Genomic DNA, 12118 nt, shown 5'->3' with positions numbered 1-12118 from the left:
GATGCACTGGGCTCTTTAAGTGGGGGAGAGAACGTGGCTGGGGGTCAGGTGACGACAGCCCTGGGGCTGGGGTCTGGCCTGGCCAGTGGCACACAGACCAGTGTGTAATGCTGCATTTGTGGGCATGTCAGGGAACAGGGTAGGGGTTATGGGGTTTCTTCATTATTCCCTAAGTGCCATGAAGGCGCCTCAGTTCTGGCTGGTGCTTCTACCACTTGAGGACTTGATGTCTGCAAGGCCAGTGCCATGTGGCCCCATCCTATAAGCTGCTCTGGGCTGGGAGGCCTGTGCCCCTCCCCCAACACTCCCCTGCCCCATGGAGCTGGTGCTTTCTCTGGCAGGTCTGGGCCTAGGTGCCCACCCTGTGCTCAGTCTGAGCATGAGGAGCAGGTGGGGCCTCCAGAGCCAGAAAGCTGAGCTGCCCTGCTGCCCTGGCCCCTTCACTGGTGGCTGGCAGGGCCACTGGGCAACACCCTACCTGGCCTGCAGGTGTCACTGTTGTGAGGGGGCCTCTTGCAGGACACTGCTGACCCAGGGTGTCCACTTGGCCACCTTGTGGGAGGGTTCCATGTTTTAGCTGCAGAACTTGGTATCTGCACCTTCCCATGTACAAGGGTGGCCCTCCTAGGGGCTCTGCTGCCCCCTTCCCTGCTGCTCATGGCCCCTGCTGCACCACTGTGAGGCCTGTGCTCTGGTCCCAGTTCTAGAAGAAGAGTGTCAGAGAGCAGGCTTTGCTTGTGATGGAACCCAAAGGGAGCTCAACCCCCAAGCACCTGTGTGTGCGGTGTGAGCCCCTGTCCTGGCAGAGGTCCCCCCATGCCAAGGCCGGCACCCTAGTGAGCCTCCAGCCTGTCTCCATGCACAGAACACCAGGCCAGTGAGCTGGGCTTAATTGCTTCTGGGAAGATCACCCATCTGTGGTTCCAGAAAGTACCCTCTTCCTTTTTTTGGGGTAGGGGTGTGTGTGCCTGCAGCATGGAGAAGTTCCCAGGCAAGGGATCAAGCCTGAGCCACAGCACTGGTAATGCCAGATACTTAACCCCTACACCACAAGGGGACTCCTCTCCATCCTTTTCCTGAAACTCACAGCCCCCCTAAACACACACCTGAATTCAAGCTTCTCCTCGGCACCAGCCACCTTCCTTCTCTCCCAGGTTGGTTCCCTCTGACACTGACCCCATCCCTTTGGTGAGAAATAAGGTGAGTATTCAGTTCCCCCCACCCCCACACTGGCATCAATGCTGGGTTCTCCCTGGAGCCACAGGCATGGGACCACTCCCCACTGCACACCTTCCCTTGGTGCAGCCTGGCTCCGGCTCAGCCCCCACAGCCTCTGGTCCTGCTGGAGCTCTGCTACCACCTCTTCTTTCTCCTCACATCGTACCCAAGTGCCTGACCTTTCAAGGCCTCTTGAGCTTCCGGCCAGGGACCACCCCTGCCGCCCACACCCCAGCTTCCCTTGAGGTGACCTTGTCACAACAGCTCACTTCCCCATGCCTTCTCTTTCAGAGGCATTACCTTCAACTGGAAGAAGACGCAAAGGCACCACCTGCACCCCCAGACCTTTCAGTTTTTAGACAGGGATGACCCAGGCACTCGGTCATGGTGTCCTTTGTGCCCCCAGCCTCTGGGCCCGGGCCTATGTGCATGCCCCTCTGTGGGCATCTTTGGGAGGAGGCTTAGATGCTCTCTTGGCTCCTCCTAGACAGCTTGACCAGGAGGGAAGTTGCATCTGCAGCAGCCTGTCTCGTGCCTGAGCGTTTGCATCCCAGCCTTCATGACCCCCATGAGTTGGCCTCAGCTCTAGTGGCTTCTTCCTGCTCTTCAGGGCACCCCTCTGTTTCTAAAGGTGAGACTTAAGCTCTAGGTTTCCCTGCTGATGGAGGAAAGTGGAAAACATACAGGACTTGGTGGGATGTCAGGCTGCCCATGGGAGGGTCAAGTCGAGAAGAGGATACAGCTAGCAGCCCTGCTACCCTCTCTGACAGACTTGATTTTGTGCTGAAGTGATAGCAGTACCCAAGGGCCTAGCTGTGCCAGCCCAGCCTTAGAGCTCTCTGGGAAGAGAAGAGCCATGCATGGCACATGCACACACACACACACACACACACACACAGGCACACAGATTTTTGTTGAAAATGATACGTTGACTGCAAACAATGTTGAAAAATTTAGTAAAGCTCAAAAAAGAGATGAAGTGGCACGCAGTTTTACCTCTCAGAGCAGTTGTTTGGCCCTGTCCTCACTTTTGGTGAACCTTTAGTTCACCTGCATTCAGCTCCAGGAAGCCCTCTTGGCACCTGGCCTTGCCGGCGTAGCCACGGACATGCAGTTCTCCCACAGGGGCACTGGTCAGACTACACGCCAGGCCTTCATGCCTTGTGCTCTGCTTTGGAGCCTTGGTGGCTGCCGTTGGGTTTAGCACCTTCCAGGACTGTCTGTGGAGAGCTGTGTCCTCTGCAGGCCTACTCCCCAACTCAAAGGGGCTTTTGAGGGTTGAAGTCAATGATTTAACTCTACCTGCAGCCATCCTGGGACGCAGACATGCCATTGCCCCATGCCCTCCAGTGCCCCGCTGGGTGCAGTCCTGATTCAGGCGTGTGTTCCCAGAGTCTGCCCGGCCCACGTGGGAAGCATATGCCCCCGGGGGCTACAGTGAGAGTAGCAGCCCTCTGGTCAGTTGAGTGGCTGTCATCCAGGGGGCCAGGCATTGAGGGCTTTCTTGCCTTGTGCTGTGCCCCATCCTGGACCTCAGGCTCCAGGCCCTGGCTGGTGTGAGCTCTGCCAGCCTCTGTTCTGCCACCTCTCCTCTGATGCTTGCACAGGCCTCTTTCTGCATGAGCATGTGGCGCTGCCTAGTGGATAGCTGAGGAGGAAATGGGTGCCCAGCACCCCTCCCTCCCCCGCCCCAGAAGGGTGGGTGTGGTCCAGGCCAGGGCTCCACCAGGAGGACAGGGGTCAGGAGCAGGGAGCTTCTCTCCTGAGCCGGGAGGACACCCCTCCTGCAACTGTGGGGTTGGGTGTGAATTAACAAAAGCAGACAAGGCCTGGCATCCCTGAAACTCCCTAAAGCTGGACAGCAGAACCAGTGGTCGGCCACGTGTCCTTGGCTGAACCAGAAGTGCTCAGAGAAGCCGCCAAGTCCTGGGAGAAGCTCTTGCGGAACTTGTGGCTGGGTGACGTGGCTCTTCTCCACCAAGCAAGGCCTTTCAGAGGTTTCCCCAGAGCTCCCGGAGCCTGGAGAGGGGTCTGGCCTGAGGACTTTATTTTGAAGCCAGTATGCAAGTTACAGGCCTGGAAGGGGAAAGGTCTGCCCAGGTCATGGTTTGGGGAGTGGGCACAGGGATTGAGGGGTCCTGGTATGGGAGAGGATTATCCCAGGGGTCATACAGGCCCACTGTTCAGAACCTAAGCCTCAACAGCATGGAGACATCTGTGAGCTTCATCTCACTACAGATATCGGGGGATGAATGTGAGCTTCCATGCAGGGCGTGCCACTTGGGTTCTGTCTTCATAAATGTTTAAACTTTGGGGTGTAAGGAGCTATGTCCCCAGGGTGTGATGTAAAAGAAGTGAGACCCAGGGCTGATGCTTTGCACCTTTCTTAGCCACTTGTCTTTAGAGAAAGTGGTTGAGCATGCAAGGAAGCCTCTAAGCTGACTTCAAAGGGTCTGCAGGGTGGCTTTGGTATGGGTACAGCCCTCTAGGAGGGCCGTGGGGTGGCTGGGGCCAGCGAAGGAGGCGAGGCCCATCAGGCTCTGAGATGACCTACAGCAGGCATCTCAGGGTGCTTGTGGGGCTGCAGCAGTTTTGAATATGTGAGGAGCCTAGCTTTGAGTGGCCTTTCTATAGGAACATGATCATGATGCTGCGAGTAGAAGCACCAGTGGGGAACATTGGTAGACGTCCAAGAGGTAGATGTGCCTCTTCAGATGACCTGAATCTGCCATCCCTGGACCCCATGGTTGCTCCTAAGTTGGGTCCAGTCAACGGTTGGAAAATGTGTGCCCCGCCCATATTCTGACTAGCTTTTGTTGCTCTGGGACCAGTTAGATATGAGTGTGTGTTCCTGTTTCTCATGAGAAGTTGCTTTACTGGAAGACTGTGATTTGAATCTGTTGCATTTGTTAGTTCTTTTTTTCTGGCCACACCCACTGCATGTAGAAGCTGCCAGGCCAGGGATCAAACCCGAACCACAGCAGTGATAATGCCGATCCTTAACCTCTAGGTCACCAGGGAACTCCTGTTGCATTTGTTTTTATTTCTGATTGTAAAAGTTGAGGAGTTCCCACTGTGGCACAGCGGGATCGGCAGCATCTCTGTATCACCAGGATGTAGGTTCATTCTACAGCCCCATGCAGTGAGATAAAGGATCTAACAAGGAGGAAAAGCCAAGGGCAGCCGTTTGCAGTTCTTCACTTTAATCCCACCCTCACAAGTCACTACTGTTAACACGTTTGCCTGTGTGTATTTTTTTATTTTTTGGCCTCACCCGAAGCATGCAGAAGTTCCCAGGCCAGGGATCGAACTTGTGCCATAGCAGTGACAACACTGTATCCTTAACCTGCTGAGCCACCAAGGAACTCCTGCCTCTGTGAATTTTAATGTAAAACTTGGGAGTGTTCTGCACAAGTCATTTTATTTCTGCTCTCTCACACTGTCACATTCTGTATTGCAAGGGAATGTGTATTTAGGGGCAGATTGCCTTCTAGAAAGAATGAGTCTGATACCTACCAGCAGTGCAGGAGAGCATCTGGCCCAGCACCCTGATAGAAAGGGTGCTCTCCAGATGACCACAGGCTCTGCGGTGAGCAGGATTGGCTGGTTGGAAGAGTTCACCTCACCAAAGCCCCAGACCCCCTCTTTGCCCCAAGATCCTCAGACTGCCCTATTGTGCACCCCACCTCTGGACCCTCAGGGCTAGAAGGCATGTGGTCTGGCCTCAGATGCCAAGATCTCCTGGGCCTAGGAAGGTAGCCCTGGAAACTTGTCTGTTTTGGGGGTTCAGACCATGCCTGGGCGGGGCTTTCCATCTCTTCTTAGTGCTGGTGTCAGCAGGGGCCCTCCGCCTGGGCACCACCATTCCGCCTTTCAAGGTCCCCTGATTCCCTGCTCTGAGTGCATAGGCCTGGTGGCCAGCATGGCATCTGACTGGGCCTTGGTCAGAGCTTCTGGAAATGTTAGTACTTCTGAGGCCCATACCGGTTGAATGTGGGTCGGGCACACGTCCTGTGGCAGCTTTCATGACTGAGATGAGGGCATACATGATGGTGGCTCCAGATTCTGGCCCTCCAGATCCTGGCTGTCCCCTGGACCGGCTCCGGCAATTGCTTTGTCTCGGGGACGGGAGCGCCACCCTCTGGCCTTGGCCTCTCCGTGGCCTCTGTGTTCCAGGCCCCTGGGTGCTTTAGTAAAGTGAGGGAGGGCCTTGTTTCCAGTGGCTCCCCAGGACCACTGGGCGCCACCTCTAGGGCAGCCGTTTGCAGTTCTTCAGGGAGGGCAGCTCTGGGCCACCCTCCCCTTGTCAGTCTGCAGGCGGCCCCCTGGGGGCAGTCAGGTCAAGGCGTCTGCCTCCCACCACGCCTAGCTGTGGTCAGGGCCTCTGCCTGGTTGAACTGTGTAACCCAGCCCACCCAGATTTCCTGGGCTGTCTCCAGGCAGTTTTACTGACTCCAGTGAAAAGGCAAATGGAACCTAAGCAGGGGCCCGTAGCCTTGGTTACAAGGGGGGTTTTACAGTCACTTTGCCCGTGCTCACTGGAAAAGTCAGAGCCAAGCTAGTGCCCAGGGAACCCGTGGCCGCAAAGGGTGCTCTTCTGGCTGTAGAAGAGAAGGCCCGCCCAGAGGAAGCAGCAGGAAGTACCCGTGGGAGGGAGGAGGGGAGCCCTGGGAGGGGCTGGGCTGGGCTGGGCAGAGTCCCTGCCATCTGGCCCGCCCACCCCCGGCTGGCCTGGCTAGCCAGTGTCTGGCCTGGTCCCGGCAGGGGTTGGGCTGCTTCCAGATTTGTTTTCATTTTCAATTCCCTTTATTGCTCAAACCACCCCAGGGCCACAGAAAACAAACGGTTATCCTCAGCTGACCTCAGATTCCTGGCCTCAATTGTTTGCCGTTTGCTAATTTTAGCTTCCCATCATTTCCACCCTTATCCTCCCCCAAAGGGAGACACACACCAAGAATAGCACCGGGAAGGGGGGGCCCGAGGTGTCTGCGGCCAGAGTTCCCACAGCAGCGATCTGGCAGGGAGCAGAGGCGGCCTGGGGCCTACAATGGGGACCCCAGGCCCTCTTGAGGAGGACCCTGCACCCCCACGGCCTGAATGTGCAGGACAGAAGAAGGACTCTTCTGAGTCTATTTCTCCTTTTAAACAGAAACCAGGCTGCTTCTGGGACCCACCCCTCCCACAGCCCTGCGTCACCCAGAGACCCCTGGAGGCAGGAACTTCCCTAGAGCTCCCAGCCTCCAGAGCCAAGGGGACTTGCAGACTGGGGTCAGACGTGACACTTGGCGTGGCCAGGCCCAGTCTCCGCCCAGCACCTTGGGGACATGCTGTGATGGTCTGTCCAGGGCCCAGGAGGGTGGACCTCAGGGACCAGAGGAGGGATGAAGTCCAGTGAACAAAGTGGCCTCCAGGCCAGGCCTACTGGAGAAGAGAGAGAAGTTTCGGGGAGCAGGGCCTGCTTTAGCCCCGCTGCCCTTGGTTGTTTGCAGGGGAGGCCAGACGTATCATTTCATCCATTGGTATATCAGGGCCGCACATTCAGAAATCAGAGCCCAGCGTGTCTCATGCTAGAGTAACACTGAGTAACATGTAATAAGGAAAACCAAAGCCTGAAGCCCCTAGACGATGACGTAGTTGGGAAATGGGCTGGGTCCCGCTTCCTGCCCCTTCTCTTCCAGTCCAAACCACATTGCAGGGAGAAGGCAGCATCCAGGACACAGCCACTCTGTCAGCGCTGAGCCTCTCTGGACATGAATTTTTATGGAATCAGAAGCACCACCAACAAAAACAATGGAAAGTACTCTCAGGATGATATGGGCGGGCAGGGAGGAGCAAACACGTGCTGTGTCCTCTCACCTCGGCCTCGGCTGGTCTGTACCCTCCATGGCTTCTGAAGAGGGTGATGCCCTTAGTCTGAATCAGCAAAGTGATTCTCTAAGAAAAGCCTAGGCTGCTGAGAATGTTAGAGCTGTCCTGCTCTGTAGATTATTTTAAACGTGAATCGGAGCAGTGCGGGTGGCAGTGCCCATTGCCCAAGGCCCACACAGTTGTTATGATGAACGGGCACCAGGTTATGTTTCTGTCCCGGAGGTAGCAGTGCTAGTGTCTTCAGTGGCCTCTTTGGTGGCAGCTGCCTAGCGCACGCTCAAAAGTCTCTCTGCAGGTCACAGTTTGGGGCATTGTCTGCTGACTTCCTGGGATGGTGGTGAAGTACACCCTGGCACCCCCATCCTGCACTGCAGCCCAAGATAAGACATTTTGGATTAGGTCAGCATCATATTCAGAGCCAGTTAGGAGTAAGTAAACGCAGGTTGCAGGTGACCCAGGTTTCATATGCTCCTTTTCCTTCAAATTAATAGTTGTCCTTTTTGCTTGGTTTTCTCAGTGCCATTGTCACTGCCTTGTCCCTTCACCCCTGGTCATATGGCTCTGCCTCCTCTCCAGACATCTCAGGGCCCTGGACTGATTGTCACTGCTGTCCCAGGACCCTTCCCTAGTGTTCAGGCTCTGTTTTCCTGAACCACACCTCTGCTTTTGTGTAGAGCCTAAAAGAGGCGCAGGAGCCTGGAGCATGTGGCTCCTGGCCTTGCACTTGATTTGTGTTAGGCCAGGTGTCTGGTCCCTGGCCTCTGGGTTTGCCCACAGGGCTTGGCCGCACCATCCTGGGCCCCTGCTAGGGATGCTGAGAAGGCTGAGGTGTCACCATGACTCTTTTGACTCTTGATATTAAGTACCTTTGTGCTCTGTTCTTCGAGGGCCTTCCAGTGAGTGTGGGACTCTAGCAAGGCTGTGAGTTGGTTGGGGCAGAGATGCCTGGCCTAGGCTCTGTCCTGAGCATGGCCATCTTGGATGACCGCCCACCTGTGTCCTCGGGGCTCCATTAACCTGGACTCGGAATTGTTAGGCTGCCCCTTCCCTTTTCCTACCTTTGTCTTCCTGTCATCCATTTATTGTTCTTTTGCTTTTGTTCTGTGGGACTTGCTCAATGTTTTCTTGCAACCCTGGGGTGGGGATTTTAATCTCTGCCACATCACTGTGCTGTGTCCTTGCTTTCAGACTCATGTGTCTGGGTCTCCTTATTTTTTCTTTCTTTCTTTCTTTCTTTTTTGGCTTCATAGGACCGCACCCGTGGCATATGGAAGTTCCCAGACTAGGGCTCAAATCAGAGCTGTAGCTGCCTACACCACAGCCACAGCAACGTAGGATCCTTAACCCACTGAATGAGGCCAGGAATCAAACTTGCATCCTCATGGATACTAGTCGGGTTTTTAACCCACTGAGCCACAGTGGAAACTCCCTGGGTCTCCTTTTTAAAAGAGCATTCTGCTCTTGCTTCGTAGGTACTCTCTTAGCTCTGAGCATGAGTAACAGCTCAGGAACTTCCTTCTCCCCACCTCTGTGTCCCCAGGTTGCCTTTCCTGCTTGCCAGTGTGGATCTCTGGCCCACCTCCAGTCAGAGGCTCTTCTCAAATGTCTGATGGTCGGTGATATCTTGAAGCGAGGCCCAGAGGCTGGGAGCTGCCTGGGGGTCCGGCCCTGCCTGGTGGTGTACCCTGGCTGCAGCCCTGGGAGGGCAGGTGGTGAGGCTGTGGGTGTCAGCACAGAGCAGGTGAACTGTTCCTCAGGCCCCTGTTCAGGAGGCCACTCTGGCCTGAGCTGTGTCTGAGGTCTCCAAGCCAGAGTCCCAACCTCCACTGACCTCAGACAGTCAGGTGGTCTTTGGCAGGTGCCAGAAAGGCAGGCAGCTGCGTGTGAGGCACAGAGAGGACCGTGGTGTGTCCACTGCATCTTTCACTAACGTTGATGACCCCTCCTCCAGCCCCCCTGTATCCTCCACTTTTGGGGGCTCATAAGTCTCTGGCAGGGAGGGCGGGGCGGGGCACAGTGCACAGAGTAAATGTAGTTACTTCTTTGCTTTTCTGTCTGCTTTCTAATTTCCAGCTTCCTAATTATTATTGTTATCTTCTTTCCCTCCTCCTATGTCCTTTAATATTTCTTTTCTTTCATTTTAGAGGGATGTGGGGACTGGAAGGCAGATACCTGCCATCTTTATCCAGAGTTCCTCTCTGGCAGGGAGGTCTGGGGAGAATTGAGAGGGTACAGTGAGGACGCCCCTTGGTGGCAGGGAAACACCTTCCCCTGGCCGCCTCACACTGTGTTGTCCAGCACTATCAGCCAAGGCCCTCCTTTCATCTAGCGGTGTTATTCAGGAAGAACGGCTAAAGCTCCAGCCAGCAGTACCTTAGGGCAAACAAGACTACAGTTGTTCAAGAATAGAAGAGAGCTAACCCTGAAGCTGGTGATTGCATGACGGCTGCTGGTCCTGCAACACTGGAACTCACTCCAGATAGGGGAGGTCACACTCTAAGTAGGAAGGACATACTTGAGGCAAGAAGGACTCAGTGCAGGCAGAGAGATCATACTTTAAGTGGGGAGGGCATATTTCAGGCAAGCATGAAAAGCTGAGGAGATATAGCTCTCTCTATAATGAAAATGGATCCAGGGGCTTATCCAGAACTCATTGCCCAGAATCAGTTCTCAAAGCCAATCCTAGTTGCCAGGGAGTCGAGAAGGAAGTGTTTTCTGCTGGTGTATTGCTGTTGCAAAAGCTAAAGCTGTCTTCTCTATAAAAAGAAGACCTGGCCAGTGGGCACTTAGCTCTCTCTGCCACAGTCACCAGGCAGCTCCTACATGTTTGTCCTCAAAATGGGCTGTGGAGTGTCTGGTTGGCAAAGGTGACTGTGGTGTGATCCAGTGCTCCTAACCCCTCTTGCATCTAAGGAACCTCAGAAAACACTTTCTCCAGCATTTAACTTTTCTCCCGAACAAGTGAAGCTATATTAGCCCTTTGCACTGTCTAAGAAGTACTGACTTAGCACTCAGAAATAAATTGTGTGGTCACTGCTGCAGTGATCACAAAATATGAGGGAAATAGATTTTCCGTAATTCATTATTGAAACTCTAGTTGTGAGCTCTCTTTAGGCTCCTCTAGGCTGGGACAGGTTCCCAGAGTTGCCTTGTTTCCCCTGACCTTGACAATTATGGGATTGGTGGCCAGGAATTGTGTAGAATGTCCTTCAATTTGCATTTGTCTGGCATTTTTCTCGGGATGAGACTGGGTTTATGGCTTTTGGGGAAAAACGAAATGCTCTTCTCATCACTTCATATTGGTAGGAGAGTGATATCCATGTGACTTCCTGCTAATGTTTATTTTGTTGCTCAGACGTTCCTGTCTTGGCCCAGGACTCTGTTGTCTCCTCGGTCCCTTGGACCTGCCCCATCATTTTGGCTCTTCTCCACTTCCTCACTTTTCTGGCATTATGAGATGATGCAGGCTCCTCTGTGTGTTTCCCACTCCCGTCCTGGACTCATCCATTTCTCTGAGGATCCCTGTATCCTTTTATTGGAAAATAGTATTTAGAAACCAAGATCTGAGGGCTGCAGATGTGCCTTGCTCCATGGGGTGTCCCTGTCTGGACAGAGCCAAACATGGATGTGTCCTTATACCTTTACTCACTTATCCCTTTGTGTGAACATGGGATTATGCTTATGTTCACAGCCATGTCTCAAGGAAGGACTCTCCCCCCCTTGCTTCGCTGTTACCGCCCTCTCCAACAGTGAGACATGGGCTCCCACCCACCATGCGTTCACCTGTTTGTCCAGTCCCAGCATACAAGTGAAGCAATTTGGGAATTGCCTACCCTGGCTTCTCTCATGAGAAACTAGAGCTTTGTTTAAGTGTAATTCCTTTGGTCGGCACCTTCTGAGAGGCCATGTTGTGTATTTGTAACATGGCCAGAGGCTGCTGTCCCAGTCTGTGTTCCATCCTGGGATTCCCCAGCCTCCTTTCTGTGCTAAACATTTGCATGCATTAGAGTGCCTTCTTGTTGAAGCACAGTGTGTGGGTTTAGACAAATGTAGAGTCTTATATCTGGATACCATCCCAGTCCCAGGCGGAACAGTTCCATCACCCTAAAAATTCCCCTTTGTGGTCAGCTGCTTCCTGATCCTCCAACCCCTCCGACCCCTCTTGTATTCTCTGTCCTTACAGTTTTGCCTTTCACAGAATGTCATATGAATAATCATACCATGTATAGACGTAGATGTATTTGAGATGCATCCATTTGTGTGTGTGATCAGTAGTTTTCATCCCTGAAGAGTGCTCCATTGTATGGATGCATCCAGTCACCTGCAGCAAGCACTAAATTCCCGTGTTGGCCGATTAAGAATCAGTGGTCTTGCTCTCGGTGGAGTGTCTAGGAGGGGGATTGCTGGTTACATAGTGAGTCTGGTTAACTTCATAAGAAACCTCTAGTCCATCTCATAAAATGACTATACATGTTGCGTTGTCAACACTAGCGAACCAGAGTTCCAGCTGCTCCAGCATTTGGTATGGTCAGTTGTGGGAATTTTAGCTGCTCTCATTGGTGTATAATGCCGTCTCATTGTTTTCCTCACATTTCCGTGATGACAAATGATATTGAGTACTTCTCATAGCATTTGCCATCTGTATGTCTTATTTACTTGAGTTTGGGTCTTTTGCTCATTGTTGAAATCAAGTGTTCAATTATTGTTGAGATTTAAGAGTTCTTTGTATATTCTGGATGTTCTTTATTTTTTAATAATTTTTTTGTTTGTCTTTTGGGGGGTTTTTTGGCTCTGCCCTTAGCATGCGAAAGTTCCTGGGCTAGGGATCCAATCCGTGCCATAGCAGCTACCCCTCCCTGAATACAAAGAAATACACAGTTGTGGTTAGAGAGAGGGAGGGAGGGAGGGAGGGAGAGAGAGAGAGAGAGAGAGAGAGAGAGAGAGAGAGTGTGTGTGTGTGTGTGTGTGTGTGTGTGACACAGGGGGGCAGACGGATTCCAGAGACCTTGTCTGCAGTGGCTACTGGCTGCCT

The 12118-nt window shown here is 53.4% G+C and overlaps 1 protein-coding gene across 1 annotated transcript in view; it reads left to right on the top strand.

Annotated features, from left to right (window-relative positions):
• Nucleotides 1-12118, top strand: part of KLF13 (KLF transcription factor 13) — a 41119-nt gene that overhangs the window by 15160 nt on the left and 13841 nt on the right.

This window comes from Sus scrofa, chromosome 1 (assembly GCF_054392235.1).
Source record: "Sus scrofa isolate SSC_HxYL_T2T_F1_AM1 chromosome 1, Sscrofa_HxYL_maternal_Yorkshire_Landrace_v2.0, whole genome shotgun sequence".
In the NCBI taxonomy this organism is placed as follows: domain Eukaryota; kingdom Metazoa; phylum Chordata; class Mammalia; order Artiodactyla; family Suidae; genus Sus; species Sus scrofa.
The sequence above is the reverse complement of the archived record's forward strand: the minus strand, read 5'-3'. Positions and strand labels throughout refer to the sequence as shown.